Below are 23,209 nucleotides of genomic sequence, written 5' to 3'. Positions count from 1 at the left end.
CAGACAGAAATCAACCAAATACCATTTGGAACCAATATTTAATGGCTGCTGACAGGTGCTCACAGACTGAAAACACTTTTATTTCACAATTATTTGCATTATACAACTAAATTATATTTAACATGTTTAAGTAGATTTTCATCTCTTGATGTTTGAAGGGGGTGACTCCCCGGCGCCCTGTACTGGCCAGCTGCCACTGGTAGAGGCTCTCTGAGGCCCCTCTCTGAGGCCCCTCTCACCCCTTATAAACAGGTGCAAAATGGTTTAGTTTAGTCCGCCCCTCACGAGCATCTCTCAATGCAGCCCATCTAGTCCTGTCGCAAGTGACTGCTGATACAAGCAGTCACAGAGTCATGTCTTTCCCAAAGAAAGCAAACTCTGGGTTCCAGAAAAGGAAAGGGATAAAAGGGAAAGGGAGAGAAGGCAAAATGAGGGAAAGAATCTGTTGAGTAATTTCTTCCAAAAGAAAGGTGAGATAGAAACTTTTAAAAGAAAGGTGGCTAGCTAACTCCTATTACCACAACTAGGTAGCAGCTAGCTAGCAAACGCTTAACTCTTACTACCTGAATACAGTAGGAGTTAGCTAGCTAGCTAGTACTGTAACACACACAGTATCATACATTTATCAGCATCACAGCTACAATGTCATATGAAATTATATCTATGAACATAACTTAGCTTAACATGAAACACATGGCCCTCAGTTTCAGAAACAGCCACAGGGAGTGGAGCAGCAGCAGGTCCTTAATCTCCTGATGTTTATGTTACTAAGGATGTGAGACAAGGTGAGCTCATATAGTGGCTCTGACAACTAAAATTGATTCCAAGCAATTATTTGTAGCAGTTTCAACCGAAAGGAGCTTAGTAGCACTAACATCAAGTAGTATGTTTTGCAAGATAGGCTAAGGTTAAGGGTAAGTTAGGTTAAAATAGAGTAATGTCCTGTGATTGTAGATAATATGCAGTATGCTAGAACTCAAAAAAGTGATGCGTGAGAGACAAAAGAGGAAAGGGGCCCACAGAGACTGCTTATGTATAGGGCCCAGAATTTTGTGCTACACCCCTGCATGTGTGTGCGTGCGCCATACTGGGTGTTATCAATTCCAGTTTTTTACAAGTCATGTTCTAAAACAAAGCAGTTATGGAGGGGAGCATGTGGAGTATACTGAATGCAGATCTATTTTTTTCTTCTTCAAATATACACCTGAGACAGCAAGCCCATGTAATCCATTTTCTTTCAGCCGTCGACCTCTCCAGCACTCTCATGTTAGTTGGTTATGCGCATTATTTAGTTATTTATTTTTATTTGGTGCATATTTAAATTTGGGGGGTTTTTTCTCCCCTTGGTTACATACACGACCCATATGTACATTTGTATATTTTTTTGCTCAGTCTTTCTATATTGATGGAACGTTGACTAAAAATTTGCCTCACGATTTGTACATATCAAAGTTGTTTAAATAAAGGTTAAAAAAGTTGGTTATGCGCATAGGTTATTCGTTGCTTCTTCTTCGTCTTCCTCCTCCTCTTCCAAGGAAGGCCTTTCGCCTTCTTCCTCTCCTGCTCCTGCGGCGTCCTCGTGTGCGCCGCGGGTGGGTGGGCGTGTCCGGGAGCGGCTGCGCGTTAAAGCCGCCCGGCACCGGTTGACGCGCTAGAAGTACACGACGTCTGATCCGAGTGGAGGCATGCGTGTGTGGAGTATGGAGCGCGGGTTGGCCAAAACGTCTAGTTCGGCGCGAGTGTGCGCAGGTGCCAGTTTACGATGGAGCCAAACGACTGCGATCCCCGTTATAACCCGATGGCCAAAGCCAAACGACTTTCCAGGGTCTTTTTCTGGTGAGTTGTCGGTAATGTGTGCTGTTACCAACTGTAGGGGACATGGTCGGTTTCACCTGCATGGGATCTTAATGGCTGATCGACGGTGCGTCAACACACCCCGCCAAGTATCCGCGGGCGTGTGTGTGTGTGTGTGTGGGGGGGGGGGGGGGCCCAGAAAATAATCCGTTTTTTGATTAAAACTTGGCCGAAACGTTGATTTATTTCCAGTGATGTGAGATACGAAGGGCCCACAGCCATAAACTGTAGTGTTAAAGGTGTTAGAAAGCCGAACAGTGTTTGAGACCATACAAACTTTATTGTAACCCCCGATGGGCGCCGCCGGCTCTCTACCATATAGGCATACGCTTGCCCAAGGACCCCCTGAGCGCAAAAGGGCTTTCCGCGATGGGAGAAAAGTATACATTTAAAAAAATTAATGTCCGGCTCATATACATATGATCTAAAGCTTGACCCATTCTCTTGATCTTGATAATTATCTAATCGGAATGAAATAAAAGTTGTTTCCAAGGAAATGAAGTCACATGATTGATTGTTTTATCGGTGAGATGGCTGGGCAGGTGGTGACTGGCGAGCAAGCGGCAATGCGCTGTATAGGATGTATAATGGTCAAGGTGGTGGACACCACAGCTTCAAGATCAGTTTTTCTTAAACCAAGTCAAGGTTAAAAATAGTTGAGTTAATTTTTACCTGACCCACTATCAGTTAGGTTGTATCGGTGAAAAGTCCAGTCAAGTTTATCTGTATAGCCCGAAATCACAAAGAAAAAGACAGAAGAAAGACACAAAGAAAAAGACAGAAGGAAGACACAAAGAAGAAGGCAGAAGAAAGACACAAAGAAGAAGGCAGAAGGAAGACACAAAGAAGAAGGCAGAAGAAAGACACAAAGAAGAAGGCAGAAGGAAGACACAAAGAAGAAGGCAGAAGGAAGACACAAAGAAGAAGACACAAAGAAGAAGGCAGAAGTGCCCGGGAAAACTTGCCAGGCAGCAGAAAATGGACGGTGTTACCCAAAAGCCCAGCGGGGCTGCCAGAAGAAAGGAAAAGCGAGTGAAATAAGCGCCCATAAGTAAAAATGCCCCACTAATAAGTAGCTTTTTAAAAAGAAAAGAGCTAAAGAAAGTGAAGAAGAGGGCATTCCGACGGAGTATGTCGAGCTAGCTAGCAGTAACGATAGCCTGGAAGCGTCAACCGTCGGTCGCAGCGATGAACAGCTGGGTTTTGAGGACTTGATCAGAGTTCGCAAAGAAAAAGTCAAGAAAGCACTTCTGAAGGTGATAACCATTTGATTAGGCTGTCTGTCCACTGAGCAGCATCTGTCGTGATCGTGTGTTTCTGTATATTTTCTGATATGCTGTTTGCGTAGCGTGTGTTGCATCACTACGGTGTGATGCTGCTATATTGTGTTGGAGTCGGTTTGTCAAGTTCATTATATGCTGGCTTTTGCAGTTCTGTGTGAAGTTGCCTTGCTCACTTAGTGACCTTTATTTTGAAACCTTCATTCAGCTGTGCTGTGTCGTTACCTTAGGATGGCGTCGTTGTAAACCTGTTCCTCCTCCTCCTTGTTATTCTTGTTCTTCTTTTTCCTCTTCTTGTTCTTCTTCTTCTTATGCTTATGCTTCTTCTTCTTCTTCTTATTGTTCTTATTCTTGCTGTTCTTGTTCTTATTCTTATGCATATTCCAAATTCTTCTTATTCGTGGGCTAGAGTTCTTATTCTTATTGTTCTTATAATGCTTCTTCTCCTTTCTTTTTTTTTCTTCATTTTTTCTTTTTTCCTCTGCAGTTTTCAGTGAACACAAATATTGTCATAGTCTAGAGCAGGGATGGGCAACTTTGATGATGGAGAGGGCCACAAATTTTTTATCCTCATTACCAGAGGGCCAGATTGTGACTGTGCACTTCCACCAGTGGGATACTGTAACCCCATCACTCAAATAACCAATTGTAGCTACTAATTTAATGAAAATAATAAACTATATACCAGTAATCAAAGTTTATTATACCATTTCTATTTAATGAACTTAACACAGACACAAAACGTCCACATTCCTGAGTTATATACCATTATTTCAGTGCAATGGGGTCCCAGAAATCATCATTCAATAATGGTACAAAAGTTAACATTCAAACTAAGTGTAACAACTAATATTCAAGATCAAGAGGCCCGCTGAGACCAAGACGAGACCATGTGCAAGCAGTTGTTGGGCTATGGGCCTCTTGTGTTTCGAGGGAGCGCCCTCTATCAGTGGACAGTATACTTACAATTGGGATCCGGTTCAAACGTGGTCAAATGGCCCATTTGCTTCCAACGCCTGTGAAACCAACAATTTATTGATATTTGGAAACTGACCTGCGGGCTGTACTGAGTGAGGACGGGGGCTGAGTGCGGCTCGCGGGCCGCCAGTGGCCCATGTCTGTTCTAGGGTCATACACTGCCGTGGGATGATTTATTCCCAAGGCACTGATTGAAAATACATTTAATAGAAAGTTAACTAAGATTTACATTCAAACAAATGGCGTTAGTTGATACGCTCAATCCGCTGACCTCCATCATATAGCAATGGGAAGAACAAACAGCAAAGCGTGCAACAAATAAATACAAAACGAAAAGTTGGCGATATACATTAGGGGAGAGGACTGTGCCATTTACTTTATTTCAGTTGGCTTCAGCAACAGCTATAATAGTCAAGTTGCTCTGAAATATTAGACACAGCATCTTTTTTTTTTTGCTGCCATGAATGCACCGGAGACAGTTTTGCTGTTACATGCCAACCCTAACCTTGGGACATTATCTCTAGTCTATACAAACCTTTTCTCAGAGTAAGTCATATTGGTTTGCACGCCATGCTGGATGATGCCCCAGCCAAAGACTTTTGAAAATTGGTGGTGACTTTTTCCCATGTTTGCTAGTTAACCCTAATGTAGCTCAAGTATAGCTAAAAGATACCATAGAAAACTGTCAAAAGTCATTACACGACAGCTATTCTGGAGGTTTAATTTTATCAACGCTCCTCGTTAATCATGCATCAACGCTGGCCCTGACTCCGTGTTTATTAACACGTGTTGGGAGACGGTCGAATAACATGCTGCAATGAATGGATTACAACTGAATCAGAAGCGTTTCAAAAACATGGCCGGATCATGCTTTGTCAGTCAGTTTATTTATCGCCGTCCTAATTTGATATTCCAGTTCTGGTCATATTTTGTCATCAAGCCTTACAAATATCCAGATGTGGATAATCACCGTGGTGGTGGTGGTCGTTACTGCTGTGATGCTTTGTCAGGCATTACGAAGGCTGTGTGTGTGTGGGGGGGTGGTGGTGGGGGTGAGAGAGTTATTTCACAACCTGTGGGAACCACTGAGTTATGTTGATTCATCATCCTTAATTAAGGATGATTCCTTAATCATGAATTAAGAGCTTTGAACAATCTAGTTATGGTGGAAAGGCATTCAGTGTTTACATAGCATTGCACTATATTTCACATCTTTTGAATACTTCATAAGCAGCTTGGATAATGGATGGATGTATATGCTAATTTTGTCACATTATATACATGCCACAGATGCTTTGTATCTCTCCTCTCACCATATTATGCTACAGGGCCTGCTTAGAGAGAGCGATTTAGACATGAGCGTCGGTTCACTGTTTCTCAAAGAAAGATGACGTCCGACGGATGAGCTAGCCAGAGTAACCATTAGCCGCTTAAGAGCTCAATAATCCAGGTAAGAAAATCACAGAAAGTTGAGTCGGTTCATCTGGGTATAAACGTGTCCAGATGAACTGATTCAACCTTCTGTGATCGGCACAGGAAGTTATCACACACCCCTTTCCACCCATGCTGACTGACGAGACCAAAGTTGCCATTCAGGAATTTGTAGCACCCAGTTTTAATTTTGTGGAGGTCTGTTCAGTGTTGTTCAGTGTAGCAGGCTCTGTGACCCAGGCATAATAAGGTTGCGAGCGTAGGACCCAGCCTTATTCTCTCTGCTGCTGTCCTTTGTGCTACACTGCTGAGCAGCTGTGGTCTGAAGTGGACCCTGTTTTACTCCAACTTGTGATATAATGACACCATGCTGATGTTTCCTTGATTGCAAATTTCTGCCATCCTGCTGAGGGATAAACCTTTAAGGCCAGGGCCAGTTGTGAATAGGGAAGGTTAAATACAGAGGACAAATTTTGTCTCAATGTGTGCGAGTACTGAGAAATGACAAAGAAATGATAAATAAATCTTAAATCTGTCGGAGCTGCTGTTTGGGGCTTCTGTTTCACAGTGCTTTGTCGGGCGTTGTCTCGAATTTGGAGCCTATTATTATGAGCATTTATGTAGGTATATAATTTGTCCATGTTAAGAGAAGTTGTCACAATCTGTTATGTCACAAAAAGTGCACAGATAGGACCTCCTTCAACAGAACCCCTTGGGATTACAAACATGCATAAAACATGCCAAACCTTTTGGAAAATGATTTTATGAACAAATAATGCAAACAACAATACCGTAGACCAACGGAATCCTTAACAGTTAATGCCTTTTATTAAACCAAAAGTCACCTGTTGCAGGGCTATGCCATCCATCTCAGCCGAGGCTGAGTCCTTCCCAAGTCGCGCCCGGGCGAAGCTTCAAATATTCACTGTTGATTGCTACCGAAGCTCCGGAGCATAAAAAAACGGTTTTCGGGACAGTCCTACTTCTTACCTGTCCCAACAACCAACTACTCGTATAAGTCAAGCCCTTCACCAATGCCCCCATTCCAGCCTACTCTGCATGCCACACTTATTTGTTGACCTCCTACACTGTAATCACAGATACCTCCAACCCGGCCACCACTCATCTCAGATTCTCCCTTCTATAACCCGTGGACCAGCTTGACCACTGTTTTTTGCTGCTGTCCTGCTCACTGGCCCTCCCTCACCCCAGCCCTCACCACCTGTATGGATATTTGTGTGAGTAACTGTCTATAAAGAGTATAACTTGTGCTATATTTGCCTTAATCCATCAGGCTGCTCGGTAGATCACAAGATACTTCTGGCACATGTCTGGTCACATGAGGATTATGAATGAAATTACATGGTAAAAGAGAGGAACAAGCACATGGTTATTTAGCCTATGTGGATTTCAACAAGCTAAATGTCTGCCTGTCACAAGATTGGTTAATTGTGCAAACACTGGATGTGTCTGAAGAAAAATTGCTTGGACATGATTGATATTCTAAGATTTGATGAGCGACAATTTCGCACAGCACCATTGTGGTGCAGCTCACAATTGAAACTTGTTCACATGTATTCAGAAGTGCTATATTTTCAGCCAATTCAGCTCAAGCACCTGTCCCCCACAGGGCAATATTCATAGCAGAAATAAAAAATACTCATTGAAATGCTAATTAATGGTCAGTTGTTTAATTTCTTCAAATCAAACTTTTATTGTTGTTAATGTACGTGTTTGAGGAGTGAAACAAGGCATTCTACTCACTCCCCCTTTTTTTTTTGAGACAGATTGCTTTCTCATTTTCATTTTTCCCTCATTCAGAATTTATTCTAGAAATGATCAACTTTATGACAATGGTGAATTCATCAACCTCATGACTGTAATACTTCTACACAGACACTTCATAGTGTAAAAAAATCTGCATATGTTTGGAAGAGAAGGGGAAGGCTTTAGATCCGGGACGAAAGGGGTCTTGTAAATTGCTTTTTAAATGGTGAAGAGTCTTAGGATGGAGACACAAGGGGGTTTAACGTGGCCATTCTGTGTACTCTTGTATCTTGGACAGTGGTGTCACCTGCCAGAGGAATCCACTTGATAAACACTTGTCAGGCTGTAACTAATGGCCAGCCGACAAGAAGCCCACCATACTGTGTTGGTGGTTTTCTATTTCTTTATTTATGCATGGTGTGAAATGGATAGAACCAATAGATTAACCGGGAAGGTTTTGCAGATCTTGAAAATGGGGAAACTGTACTCCAGGTTTCAGCATGCATGTACGTATTCTGGTGGACTGATATTTTGATTTGGGCCACTTCATTTCAAAACCATACCCCAATTTTTTTTGCAATTATTTAGCAGAAACATTAACGGCCAAAGCGTTTGCCAAATCATTGAAATTTCATAACAAAATCCAACCCATAAAATTTCCAATCAACAAATCTCATGATCTTCTCTGATGCAAAAACAGTCATATTGTGCTACACAGAACTTGCATTTAAAACACAGCAAACAGAATTTGTTGAAATATAGAAACATCTGGATGGAAGCAACCTAATGAAGATAATGAATACAGAGTTGACAACCAAAAGCAACACTAGAGGTATTTTCAGCTCTCATTTGTCACCATGTCACCAATTTAGGTTTATAAGATTGATCAGTTCGGTAAGACTGAACCCCACCTGTTCTGTTTCCTATCTGCTTTATTGCACCATGCTAGCTGGTTGACACCATTGCTTCGTACCGGACACAAAAGGAGGCTGGAGGAGAAAGACATGTACAGAGTGCTTCCAGAGGATCGGTCTGAGAGACTGGGTGAGGAGCTACAGAGGTATGTTAACCCCCCCTGTCCAACACTTCTTCTTACCGCTGTCACCTCTGGGATAACCCCGCCTCGGGTCATCATTTTTAAAAAAAATCTGAAATGCCTTGGGCATCCGGGTAGTGTAGTGGTCTATTCCGTTGCCTACCAACACGGGGATTGCCGGTTCGAATCCCTGCGTTACCTCTGGCTTGGTCGGTTGTCCCAACGGACACAAATGGCTGTGTCTGCAGGTGGGATGCCGGGGCGCCTGTTCAGGGGGGAGGGGAGACGGGGGAATAGTGTGATCCTCCCACACGCTACGTCCCCCTGGTGAAACTCCTCACTGTCAGGTGAAAAAAAGCAGCTGGCGACTCCACATGTATCAGAAGAGGCATGTGGTAGTCTGCAGCCCTCCCTGGATCGGCAGAGGGGGTGGAGCAGCGACCGGGACGGCTCGGAAGAGTGGGGTAATTGGCCGGATACATATAGGGGGGAAAAGGGTCCCCCCCCTCAAAAAAAAAAAAAACGCAAATCTTGAAAAGGTGAATTTTGATTAGTGATGTGAACATGGACAGATCGGTGAAGTCTGATGCATTTTGGGAGAGGGTCCCAGAGGGTAGTGGAGCAGATTGGTGAGGTAGGAGGGGGCCTGGTTATGGAGGGCTTTGTGGGTGAGGAGAAGGACTTGGAATTGGTTCTGTTGTGGGACAGGGAGCCAGTGAAGGTTCTGGAGGATGGGTGATGTGGTCATGGGAGTGGGTGAGCAGGTGAGCGGCAGAGTTCTGCATGTTAGGACGTTGGATGATGAGCCTTAAAGAATGCTGTTGCATTAGTCAATTCGGGATATGGTGAAGGCATGGATCAGAGTTTCGGCAGCAGATAAGGAGGTGATGGGTGGAGACCAGCAGTGTTCTTTAGGTGGGAAAAGGCAGATGTGGTGATTACGTTGACGTGGTGTTCAAAGGAGAGGTTGCTGTTGAAAATTACTTAGCCTTATACACTGTGCCGTTTGGGACATTACTGTTCCAAAGAGCTGAATGAGCAGGGGCAACTTGTCCTCCACTGCATGATGTGACATTATTTAGCATCATTTATCTAGATAACTGTGAACAAATGCGAAATATTCTTCCCCCTTCAAATCAATATTTGAGTCAAAATAACTGTCTCGAGTTAACACTTGCTGTCAAATAAAGGTGAGTTTAGAATTGGCTCTTTACAAATATTAATACAACTCGTATCAAACTCGGCTATCATGTCAATACATTACCTAAGAAAGAGCACAAGAATGTGTTGGTGTCTGATTCCAGTCTAAATTCAGGTGGGTTACTGAATTTTAAAATGTCTTCCATGCTTCTTGCTTTGGAGGTTGATTTCCAGTAATGGCTCTGCCCTCACAGATAATCATTTGGAGATTTTTTTCCTCAGCTTTTTTTTACATTTACTATATTTCCCACTAAAACACTATATCTATATATACTATGTATAACAATATATACTATATATTTGCCGGCAGCCATACCAACATGTACCCTGGCTCTGCCAAATGACAGAAGCTAAGCAGCTTGGCTAGTACTTGGATGGGAGACGTCCCAGGAAAACTGAGTTGCTGCTGGAAGTTGTGTTGATGGGCCAGTAGGGGGCAGTCTTCCCTTTGGTCTTAATAAAAACAACAAATATCAAATCCCAATGCCCCAGTGCAGCGACGGGGACACTGTGCTGTAGGAGATGCCGTCCTTTGGATGAGACGTTAAACCGAGATCCTGACTCACTGTGGTCATTAAAGGGTCCATGGCATTTAAGAGTAGGGGGTTCCCTGGTGTTCTGGCAAAATTCCCAATCTGGCTCTCTCCATCTGGCCACCTAATCATCCCCACATTTAATTGGCTCAATGATTCCTCCCTCTCCACCTCAAACTGATGTGTGGTGAGCGTTCTGGCACAAAATGGCTGCTATGCATCATCCAGGTGGGCGCTACATATTGGTGGTGGTTGAAATGAGCTACCCACCTTCTCTGTGAATGCTTTGGGTGTCTAGAAAAGTGCTGTATAAACGTAATGATTATATTTGTGATATTGGACGAAACAAGTACAATTGACTTGACTTGACTTAGCAGTAAAGAGACTCTCACTGCGTAACTCCTTTCTCCTGGTCTGTCCTCGTGGTTCTCAGAGGCCTGGTTCTTGTTCCTGGTCACATCTCGCTGGTTCGCCCTACGCCTGGACAGCATCTGCTCCATTTTCATCACCTTCACCACGTTCGGCTGCCTCTAGCTCAGACGGTGAGGGGTTGTACCAGAGAATGTTTCGCTCAGAAAGACCTCCGGTCCATGTCATAATCCTTTCTTTAACAGCAGAACAAAGATGTCTTTCTTCATCTTTTATAGCAAAGGGTTGAGTGATCAGAGCAGCAAAATTAATTTCACAACTTCTTTGAAGGGGACTTTTGATGAAGAATAATTCAATTCAAAAAGTGTAGCAATGCAAGGGTTGGGCCGAAACGGGAGAACTGGGTATCAGTTACTGGGTAACGGATTTGCTTGCCTTTAAAGAGCTATGATAAGAGTAATGGGAGCTAATCCATTTTATGGTTACATGAATATTCATTTAAGAAAATAAATGTTTTCCCTCTGGGTTTAATATCTTCGACCACAGCTTCCTTATTATGCACAAATACACTAGGGGAGGGTAGTAAAACGTCTGTCGCACCAGTTGTTCTATCTGTGAATTAAATTATTCCTCTACTGCACTCCATATTACAGTGTGTGTGTGTGTGTGTGTGTGTGTGTGTGTGTGTGTGTGTGTGTGTGTGTGTGTGTGTATTTTTACAGGGCTGGAGGCTGGAGAGGTGGGCCTGGTGCTGACCTATGCTGTGACCCTGATGGGAAATTTCCAGTGGACCATCAGGCAGAGTGCTGAGGTGGAGAACATGGTGAGCTCTGACCAGACAACCTCAGTGCACAACACACACACACACACACACACACACACACACACACACACACACACACACACACACACACACACACACACACACACACAGGCATCTGATATTTACATTAAAGACTTTATATATTTGATTCACTTTGACATGTTGTTGGGTGCTCATGCCCAGTCTTGTTCAAGTCACATAACCTACAGAGAGACAAGTATGTTCTGCAGAGTAAACAGACCTGCAGTAAGGCTTTTCTGTTGATAATCCCCCCTTACGAAAGTCAACAGACACTACTCAAGTGCTTTAACATAATCACTTGAGTAACGCCTGCTTTGCAGAAATGGTGATATTAACAGGCCAAAAGCTTTAATAAATCACAATATTATAGATAAAAAGAAAATGTGCATGGGTGTGTATATGTATGCGTTTCTAGATAGAGAGATAGATATGCTTGTAGGGGGTTGCATGCATCCCAGTAGCAGACCCCTTTCTTTGGGTCTGCTATTGGGATGTACCATTGGCAGACAGAGGGAGTGGCTGACATCGAGAAATCCTACCAGTGGCTAAAAAAGGCTGGTCTGAAGGAAAGGGGGATATTGTTATACATGTCTATATATACACACACACACACACACACACACACACACACATATATATATATATATATATATATATATATATATACACAGACAGATAAGATTTAGACCTAAGAAGTGCTTTGTCTTATGTTGCCGAAATCAGCCTCAAACCAATCAAAATAAAATATTGTGTAACCAAGAGGTGATAAAGGCAGAACTTTTGGGTTGAAAAAAGCACATAAAATTGGAGTCTCTATTCTTGACACGTTTAAGGCAGCAGAGTACTGGTTCCCACATCCCACTGGCTGTTTCAAGCTGCTCTTATCAGAGGCAGAGACGGGCCTGTGACTTCACACAGGGTATAGACATAATTCTGCGCCTTTATTCAGCTATCACCATAAAGGAGCAGTTGACCTACAAGTGAAAGTCAAAACCCTGAATCACATTTTGCATGCCTTTTGATAAATGGTGAAACAGTGATCTTTGGGCTCTACATTTCCGGTAAGCGTCCCTCTAGACGGGATTGTCACCAAGTTCTAAGAGATACTGATGAAACCATGGAAATTCAGGCACACACACACACACACAGTACAGCAGACATAGGCAAGCTATGGAGTGTCAGGAGTATGCAGGTTGTCCATCCAGCCTGTCATAACATCAGGTGGCTTCACCCAGACCAAAGATGGCGGACTTATTTATGAGAACTTTTGTCTGTCGGTTTGGTTTGACGTCATTTCTTTTCAGATGATATCTGTGGAGAGAGTGGTGGAGTACGCGGAGCTGGAGAGTGAAGCACCCTGGGAAACCCATAAGCATCCTCCACCTGAATGGCCCAGCCAAGGCATGGTGACCTTTGACCGGGTCAATTTCTGCTACAGTGCTGGTGGGCAGCTGGTCCTGAAAGACTTGAATGTAGCGTTTAGACCCAGAGAGAAGGTCAGACATCTTTGGTTCGCAGAGAGCTGAGATTTCTTGTCTTGACTGCGTGGTGGTTGAACGCCCGTGTTGAAGCTGAAGCATAGCTTGATGTCTATGCTCTCCCTGTTTCTGACTGTAAGGTTGGCATTGTGGGTAGGACGGGTGCTGGGAAGAGCTCTCTGGTGTCAGTGCTCTTCCGCCTCGCATAGCCAGATGGTAAGATCTACATTGATGGCGTTTTAACCTCCGAGATTGGCCTACACGACCTGCGGCAGAAGATGTCCATCATACCTCAGGTACTGTCGTGGCGTCCTCTCAATGTCATCTAAGTAATCAGCCAATCAAAGCTATGCTGAAAGCTTTATAAAAAGTCTACTCACCCCTGTTAAAATGGCAGGTTTTTGTGATGTAAAAAAGAATGAAACCAAGATAAACCATGTCAGAACTTTTTCCACTTTTAATGTTAAATTGCAACCTATAAAATTCAAGGGAAAAACGAACTGACACCTTTTTTTGGGGGGGCGGGGCTTGTAATATCCCAGTTGCATAAGTGTGCACATTGTAACGAGCTGTGGTTACATGTTAGCTAAGTAAGCTTAGTACTAGCTAGGCTGCACCAGGATAGCTTAGCATAGAGTCATTCAGACGAAGCCAATAGTAGGATCTCGCACTTGTGTCACTTTAATAGCCTATACTTGCTACCGTACAATGCCTGGTTACAACGGCACTGTGATCTTTCAACGTACATGTAGATACACAGTTGTACACGAACCGAGCTGTTACTAAGGAGAGACAAGTTACTGATGTGCAATAGACAGGTAGACTGGGAGTGACGCTGGCTCCAGTGATGCATCGCAGTATATAATGAATATATAGTGACCAAATATGGTACTACAACCAAAATACTGTCCCAAAACACAGTAGGTATATTTCTGACTGTTAAAACATCCCTAAACTATTTCTTGGTTGAAGCACCTTTTTATTTTATTATAGCACTCAGTCTTTTGGGGTAAATTCCTCTTCATCTTCAGCTTTCTGGCAGACGCTCGAAGGTTTTGCACCAAAATCGACTGATATTTGGAGCTGTTCATGATTCTCTCCACCTTGACTAAAGCCCCAGTAGATCACTGAGGCAAACGTATGTCTGTTTGTTTTTCAGTATAAGCATATATATATAAATATATATATATATGAGAGCAAGTATACCAGAGAACAAACAAGAAAGCTGTGCTTAGCGTTAGCTCACTAATTAAACCAATCCTAGGCTCTGAGGGAGGCATTACCCCCAGTAACTGTCTGTTTTAACAACATATAGCCAGACAAAATGTTTGAAAGCCTGTCAAAGATGATATCAAACAGGGCGTCCGGGTAGAGTAGCGGTCTATTCTGTTGCCTACCAGCACAGGGATCGCCGGTTCGAATCCCCGTGTTACCTTCGACTTCATCAGGCGTCCATCCCTACAGACACAATTGATCCTCCCACGTGCTACGTTCCCTTGGCGAAACTCCTCACTGTCAGGTGAAAAGAAGCGGCTGGCGACGCCACATGTATAGGAGGAGGCATGTGGTAGTCTGCAGCCCCGCCTGCAGCTCAATGACTGCTGGGATAGGCTCCAGCATCCCGCGACCCTAATTAGGATAAGCGGCATGGATAGTGGATGGATGGATAATATATATATATATATTATAGCACAGTGACATAACAACCTAACCAGTTATCGCTTTCAGATGCAAATTACGGTGACCGTTAAATAGTTACAATGTCTTGATGCTTGCTCAATAATCCATGTAAGAAAATCAAAGAAGGTTGAATCACTTCATCTGGATACAACGTTTATTGACAGATACGTTTTATCTCTCATCTAAGTGACCTCTTCAGTCTAAACTGACTGCAGGTATCCCTGAAGAGGTCACTTAGATGAGTGATGAAACGTATCTCTCAATAAACGTTATATCCAGATGAACTGATTCAACTTTCTGTGATGTTTTTCAGCTTCTCAGTGTAGCTTCTTTTAGCCACTCTGATCTCAGCATCATTGCCATGCCTTCAATAAAAAGACAGATGGATCTGAAGACCACCTGGAGGTGGCCTAACAAGGCTGATTCAGACTTTACTTTCATTTGAATTCAGTCAGAGGAGGAGCATGATAGTGGGCATGAAATTCAATTTCTGAGATGGCCACTGTTTCACTCTTCTCACAGTCATTTTAATTTTGTCAGCCACTGAGCAGGTCAAACATGCAATTTAGTAATTACTGCAAATGCACCAATTCAATTTCTCTTTCTGAACTTCATGAGAGTAGAATGCAACTGGTTCATTTTATTTGAATTTTCCAATTTGAAATCATTTAAGTATTGTCAACCTTTATGGAGGACATGACTTTGAAAATGAACCGTCAAATGGCTAGTTAATTAACATTTTAATAATGTCAGCAGCTGCTTAGTATAAATATGAAAATTCAAATGCAATTTGCATTATTCCGATCAAATTAACGCTTTGAAACCAATAATGCATGTATATAATGAAAAGGAAATTTTCATTTGAATGTGGTCCATTATAAATTTCCACATTAAACCGTTGCCTCGAGGTGATGAATCTGGAAATAGCACAGCTTGGAAACAGCTGACTTGTGAGAAGCTGCTACGTGTACCATCTGTCCCTGGCTTTATCACTGAAGCTTTTATCCTCAACAGATGGCAGTTGTTACTGTTGTGGAGTTGAAAATGATCTGTTATGAAATTTAACAAGCTTGGTAGACACTCCTCACAGAGAACTCGGCGTACAGAGAGGTCACACCTGCATTCAGATGTGATTACTTGAACTCATATTGGCTCCTGTAGGAGCTATATGTATGTAATCACAAGAAGTTGTAAATAAACCGTTTGGCTGTTTGCATAACACATAGCTGATAGAGAATGTGATGATGTAAGTCTCCATGTGGGCATCCGGGTGGCGTAGCGGGCTATTCCGTTGCCTACCAACACGGGGATCGCTGGTTTGAATACTCATGTTACCTCTGGCTTGGTTGGGCGTCCCTACAGACACAATTGGCCGTGTCTGCAGGTAGGAAGCCGGATGTGGGTATGTGTCCTGGTCGCTACACTGGCGCCTCCTCTGGTCGGTCGGGGTGCCTGTTCGGGGGGGAGGGGGAACTGGGGGGAATAGCGTGATCCTCCCACATGCTACGTCCCCCTGGTGAAACTCCTCACTGTCAGGTGAAAAGCAGCAGCTGGTGACTCCACATGTATCAGAGGAGGCATGTGGTAGTCCGCAGCCCTCCCCGGATCGGCAGACGGGGTGGAGCAGCGACCGGGATGGCTCGGGTGAGTGAGGTAATTGGCCAAGTACAATTGGGGAGAAAAGGGGGGGGGGTCTCTACGTGATTGGCTGCTGTCTTTGTGAGCTCAGGCGTTCTGTGAATCAAGGTAACTTGATGGGAGGAGATGTTTTGTGTGTGTCTTGAGGCAAGCACACAAAATAAATACACAAACAGTGACTCATTACACTTCTATGTCCTCTTTCCACCAAAGCTGTTCATAACATAAACACTGTTGGTATCCAGGGGCCCGTTTCAGAAAGCAGGTTTAACAAACTCTGAGTTTAAACTTGAGCTCTGGGTGGACTAACTCTGAGCTGTCGAACTCTGAGTTTTCTGTTCCAGAACAGCTGATCGTAGTGAGTTCAGCCAACTCTGAGTATGTTCACTTGGAGTTAAGCGCGTGCATGACGACTATAAAAAGCCGTAATCAATGGCGCTTGATACTGCAATTCACCATGGCAACTGCAAGAATAAAAAATCGTCCCTACTTCACCCCACTGGAGTTAGAAATATTAATGAATGTGTATGCAGATTACGAATATATGCTTAGGAAAAAAAAAAGCAATACAGGAGCAGCAGCAAAAGAACATATGCTGGTGTGGCAGAAAATGGCTGACCTAGTCAAGTTAATTTTTTATATATATATATAGTCATTCCTTGTATGTATTCCTGAAGATTGCTGTGTTGTTAATCTGTGCAAGTACATTGAGAGCCACTAAACCGGAATCAAATTCCTTGGATGTGTGAACATACTTAGCCAATAAAGATGATTCTGATAATGTAAGTCTTTTGAGTTTTTACTTCGTTACTAACTCAGATTTGTTCTTGCACAACCATGGAATTTTAAAGCTCAAATCTGTCTGACAGAAGCAAAGCCTGATATTTGTAATTCCTTTCCCCTAACATCTATTGTCCACCTCAGGCTTGCAAAGATATCAGTGTTAGTCAATTGGTGTCTAAAATTCAGAGGTCTCCCAGGTTCTACACTGGTCTCTGAGACAAACTTCAGGGCTAAAAAAGTTCCATGGGTAAGTAAGAACAAATTTATACGTACAAAAGATTGATGAATGAGTCCCAAAGAGTGAGAAAAATCCCATGTTTTCTGATGTCGACTCCTTACATTTGGTCAGGTATATATCTTCTGATTCATCAGCGGTGTAACTGGATTTAGTTTCTATTTCTATCAAACAGTTACTCTTATTGGATACTTCTACAATGACGATGATGTCTGTCTGCTTATTTTCCCAGGATCCAGTGTTGTTTACTGGTACCATGAGGAAGAACCTGGACCCTTTCAACCAGCACACAGACGAGGACCTGTGGACCGCTCTCCAAGAGGCAAGTTGCCAGCATCCATCCATACAGTAGCCAGTTTAAATTTAAGTTAAATTGACAATACAACTTTCGTCAATTGACAATACAACTCATTCGTCAGTGACACGGGGGGGGGCTTCTTTGCCTGGGGCCCCCCAGAGTCTAGGATCGCTATTGCCTGGATCAGATGGTGACACAGTGGAATTCTATCAACACTTGTGGCCAATCATATCCCCTCTTCATCTGAATGATTACTGAGATAAAATCCTCCTCCTCTGCACATCCACATATGAATACTGCTCTCATTTTGGTTTTGCTCAAACGTAATAAGCACCTAACACTTCCCTCCCATCCATCCATTCATTATCCAAGCTGCTTATCCTAATTAGGGTCGTGGGAAGCTGGAGCCTATCCCAGCAGTCATTGGGCGGCAGGCGGGGGGAGACACCCTGGACAGGCCGCTAGTTCATCACAGACAACTCTTCCCTTCCATAAGCCTAATTAATTGTGATGTAAAGATCATTACTGGGGCGTCCGAGTGGCATGGCGGTCCATTCCGTTGCCTACCGTTTATTCAGTCTCATCATTATATCCCAAAGGAATAACCTAAATACTATTATTGCTTCCCTAGATGCTGAGAAAGCATTTGATAGAGTTAATTGGACATATCTTTTCGCCACTCTCAAGAAATTTGGTTTCGGAGAGTCAACTCATTACATGATTAAAATTCTGTACAAATCACCATCACCATCTATGGATTCAATGGGTTCACATCATCACAGCGTTTGGGATGAGGTCGAAGGTGGGTCAGCGTGGGTGGCTGTCTGGCCACGGTGCAGCCAGGAGGACCCCTTACCCAAGTGGATCGCTCTGTCCTTGGTGCTGGGTGGTGTCCTTCCTGCTGCATTCTGGTAGGGCTGCACTGAGCGCTGCCAGGTGCTTTCTGGGGCCCCTGGGTGGCAGCCCATCATCGTGGGTGTGGGCCACAGAGTGGAGGGTGGCTGTCAGACCCCGCTGCGTGGCTTTTGATTGACCGGTGCTTCAGATGCAGGGGGTGGTGGGGGGACTGCATGTCTGGCTGGTGGGGCCCTGTCCGCCCTGTTTGTGTGTGTGTGTGTGGGGGGGGGGGTGGCTGGGTTGGGTGTATTCGGCTACATGGGGGTATGCTCGGTGCATCTACCCGGCAGCAGCACCGCAAGCCTCGTCCCTACATCGGGCATGGATGAGCATAGGAGCCCCCACTGCCTGCCTGCCTGCTGAGAGGGTGGGCCTGGCTTGTGCTTTTGGGGTCTGGTTTGTACTCCTTGGGGGGCGTGTGGGGCTGTTGCTTTGCGGGATCCTGGGCCCCCCTGTGGGCTTAGTGTTCTTCTGGGGTTGCGGTGCTTTGGCCTCCAGCTGTTCTCTTGGTTGTGGGGTGACTGCGGGGCTTGTGGGTGGCAGCATCGCCTGTCCGCTGCTCTAAGGCACTACGATAAGTCGTGGGTCTCGGACACCAGAATTTGGACTAATCTTGTGCACTGACAGGTGGTTACATCACATACATATAGGTGGACATGTCACATTCGCACACACGCTGCTAGCAACTGCCTCACACACTCCATGGAGCACACTCTGGATTTCATCCTTCTTCTTACCCCTTTCTCCCCCTTTGTTCTGTCTTCTCCTTTATCGCCATAACTGCCATCCTAAACTGATCATCAGTAAGATGGATTCAATTATGTTTTGTCAAACATGTCTGTTTCTGTGTCTGTCAGGTGGAGAGCCTGAACTCTGCTTACAGATTAACATGCAAATTCCCTGTGTTGTATGCCAAGCCTGCACACAGCAAAGGTCTAAATAAATAAACAAACAAACAAATAAATAGACAAACTGAACATACACATATTAATATGCACGAGGCTCTTCAGTAGACTAGTTAGTCACACACTAGACACAAGAACCACACATACCTTCAGCAGGTCCTGTACATTAATGTTCATTCTTTTTTTGTCTCCCTTTCTCTTGCAGGTCCAGCTGAAGTCTACGGTGGAGGAGCTGCCCGGTAAGATGGAGACAGTTCTGGCCGAGTCGGGCTCCAACTTCAGTTTGGGCCAGAAGCAGCTGGTGTGTCTGGCCCGAGCCATCCTGAGGAAGAACCGCATCCTCGTCATCGATGAGGCCACAGTCAACGTGGACCCCAGGTACTGCTGGCACACAAGGTGGTGCAGTCTTACCCAAGCCATGTGTCCCCCTCCTGGCTGGTTTTATGCCTGTCCAGTGATACTGGTGGGGTGGGGTTTAGGGTGGCCAATTTGGATAGATCTTTCACAGTTATCAGATTAGTGTTTCCTGAACCGTAGCCTCTCACACAGACAACAGTGTGACAGTGTGACATTGCAGTTGTTAACTTAGTTGCACCCGCCGCTGCGGCCCTGCAGGACAGATGAGCTGATCCAGCAGACCATACGAGACAAGTTCAGAGAATGCACCGTGCTCACCATCGCCCATCGTCTCAACACCATCATAGACAGCGACCGCATACTGGTGGGTATCGAGTCAACTCATGCATGGATGTTCAGTCAACGTGTTGACCAGATGTTTGTTTTTTTACAAAAAGGAAAAGCTGACCGTGAACATATTCTTAAATGTGGTGCTTCCATCTTGCCAATCTATGTTTTTCTTGTGTCTATAAGCAATGAGTGTGATGGCATTCACATGATATTTCAGTGGAACACAGAAACTGATGTCAGGGGTCATGGAGGAAGTCAGACAGGACACTATCACAGCTTCACACCACTAGACAGATTCATGTGGCAGTCTTGAGTGTAGACATTGTTTGTGGCCCCATTTTATGTTTGCTGCCACTACCACAAGTCATGAACGCTCTACATCACGTGATGTGTCCCAGCAAGACTCCATTTGTCTAACTGGTCCAGATTGATAGCAGACTATTTCTGACTATTTCTGCTCGAAGTCTGACGATTTGAACCCGGTGACTTCAGTGCATGCTACCTGAGTGCCCCCCTTTACATCTTCTGTATATCAGCGATAGTGAACGCTGTGCGTTTCAGGTTAACTGTAGATTCTCATTTTCCTGTCGTGAGGAAGGGTATGTGTGTGTTTGTGCATTTGGGTCCTGTAATGGACTTAAGACCTGTTCAGGGTGTCTTCAAGCTCCCCAGATGCAGATGGTGACTGACTGCATAAGTGGACATCTACGTATATTATACTTCACTGCCCATAATATCTTTCAGAATTGAGTTTATTGGCCACGTACGTTTACGCACACATGGAATTTGACTCTGGTTTCGTGGCTCTCTCGGTGTACTTAACATAGAATAACAACACTACAACACAACAATCTTCAGATATATACACAAGGACTGACTATATACAGGCGAAATAAGAGGTGATAAGTGCAATGGTGCAGAGAATATATCAGAGATGCTGAAATAGATGTTAGCAGGTTACTTACATACATGCCTGAGGTAGATGGACATGACAGAGCGTACATGTACAAAGTACAGTACAGTATATACAAAGTGGTTGGATTTATTTGATTGTGTTAAGCGTTCATTTGAATGATAGCTCGCGTATAGAAACTTTTTATATCTAGTTGTTTTGGTGTACAGTGCTCTGTAGCACCTACCAGAGGGGAGGAGTTGTAACAGGTTATGACCAGGGTGTGATGGCTCAGCAGTGATGTTCTGCCTGTTTCCTGAATCTGTAGGTGTATAAGTCCTGAATGTAGGGCAGGTTGGCACCGATGTTTTTCTCTGCAGACTTCACTGTCTGTTGGAGTCTGTCCCTATCCTGTTTGGTGGCCAATCCAAACCAGACAGTGATGGATGTGAGAGGACAGACTGGATTATTGCAGTGTAGAACTGAATCAGCAGCTCCTGAGGCAGGTTGAACTCCCTGAGCTGGCGGAGAAAGTACATCCTCTGCTGGGCCTTTTTGATGGTTGTGTCTATGTTGGGTCCTGGGAGATTGTGGAACCCAGAAATCTGTAGGTTCTCAGCATAGACACTGTGCTGTTGAGTATGGTGAGGGAGAGCAGTGTCAGGGTCTCCTCCTGTAGTCCACTGTCATCTCCAGTTTTGAGTGTGTTCAGCTCCAGGTTGTTACGGCCGCACCAGAGAGCCTGCTGATCAACCTCCCGTCTACATGCAGACTTATCGCCATCCCAGATAATGCCAGTTATGGTTGTGTCATCCGCGAACTTCAGCAGTTTAACAGACGGCGCCATATTGATGTCTCCATAATGTCCTTAAGCCCCATGTAGTACTGAATGCAAGTCTGTTGTCTTTGACAGCTTATGTAGTGACAGTGTGTGTTGATGTACTGTACACTCACCGTACTGATGACCGCAGATCTCCGATTCCTCTTCTAGGTCCTGGACAGCGGAGTGGTGAAAGAGTTTGACCATCCCCACACCCTGCTCAACAACACAGAGAGCGCCCTGTACAAGATGGTGCAGCAGATAGGCCAGGCAGAGGCAAAAGCCCTATTGGCATCAGCCAGACAGGTAAGGCCAAACAATCATAAACAATCTTTAAATTTTGACCAAAAAAAACACACCAAAGTATCACAGTCCTTCCCAGAATAATTCACAACTTGGAGAAGCAGCTCAGTTTTCCTTGATAGGCAGCCCTACAAGAAGCCGGAACAAACTAGCATTGCAAGTTTAAGTAATTTTTTAGGTGTGTAATGTTTGGCTTAGGCTCTTACTTGTAATGAGAAACATGCTTACAGGATGATCGTTAAAGGTAGAACGAGTAGGATTTGCCCGTTGTGGTTTCTAAACGCAACGTTCAAAGTTGCCCCCCCCCCCCCCCTTGGCTCAACGTCACCAGAAGGACACGCTGCCAGAACACATCCCAGTTGTACAGGCCAACTCCGCATCGCTCTTCATCCCCATCCTCTCCTTCAGTGCTCGCCAGCGGGTGAAAGCCAACCCCAGATTCCCTCTTGTTTTGGAACAAGCTTTGTCCGTTTGGCGTGTCGCCTCGCTATGTTTGCGTCTTTCCGGCGGTGTGTCCGCCATTGTCGTAGCTTCCTCTTGAATACGTGCTTACAATCTCAATCTGGCACCTGGTCACTATGTTTTTATAGTGTCCCGCTGCCCAGAGGTTAATGCCCAGAAACGCCCCGTACACAGCAAAATAAGAAAATACAGGCAGGGGACAGGGTCTGTGCAGATACAGACAGCGCCACACACGTCCAGTGGGTCATAAGTGATGACTCAGAGGGAATTTTTTTTTTTGTTTTTTAGGAAAATCCTATTTCTTCTACCTTTAAACATTTTGATAGCGGACATGGCAGAGCAGAGGTTTTTGGGTCATTCATCATGCATCACTCAGCTACGCATCAACTGAAATATATGATTTGACTCCTCTTTCCAGCCATGCCCCAAGGAGGAACCAGTGTGGGCTGAAACCGGTCGGCGTTCTCCTGATCTTCCTCTTCTGATTTCGTGATTTTTTTGTTTTTACTTTAATATGCCCTAAACTAATAAAGGCATTTTCACTACATCCTTGACTGTGTGTGACTGTGCCTGAAGTACGCCCAGGGGTTCCCCTTTTCTATAGCTTAAATATTTAATTATTTCTAGTTGTTTCTTGACTCGCAGGTAGCGTGGTGGTCTGTTCCTTTGCCTACCAACACGGGGATCGCCAGGTCGAATGCCCGTGTTACCTCCGGCCGTGACAATTGGCTATGTCTGCAGGTATGTTCTCTGGCACCTGTTTTTGCAAGTGGGCAAAGTATTGTCAGCAGCACTTATTCACAACTTCATCATCTTAAATATTACCCTTCTAGCATGTT

The 23,209-nt window shown here is 44.3% G+C and overlaps 1 long non-coding RNA gene and 1 pseudogene across 1 annotated transcript; both read left to right on the top strand.

Moving 5' to 3' along the window:
• The first annotated feature begins 1,728 nt into the window (after window positions 1-1,728).
• Window positions 1,729-8,295, top strand: LOC130131683 (uncharacterized). The gene is made up of 3 exons (XR_008812392.1): window positions 1,729-1,836; window positions 6,644-6,781; window positions 8,260-8,295. It is a non-coding gene; the product is annotated as an uncharacterized LOC130131683 (long non-coding RNA).
• A 782-nt stretch (window positions 8,296-9,077) lies between these two features.
• LOC130131416 (ATP-binding cassette sub-family C member 4-like) lies at window positions 9,078-22,891 on the top strand (annotated as a pseudogene).
• Window positions 22,892-23,209: the final 318 nt, after the last annotated feature.

Source organism: Lampris incognitus, chromosome 21, assembly GCF_029633865.1.
Source record: "Lampris incognitus isolate fLamInc1 chromosome 21, fLamInc1.hap2, whole genome shotgun sequence".
Lineage (NCBI taxonomy): Eukaryota > Metazoa > Chordata > Actinopteri > Lampriformes > Lampridae > Lampris > Lampris incognitus.
This window is presented reverse-complemented; position numbering and strand designations above follow the sequence as displayed.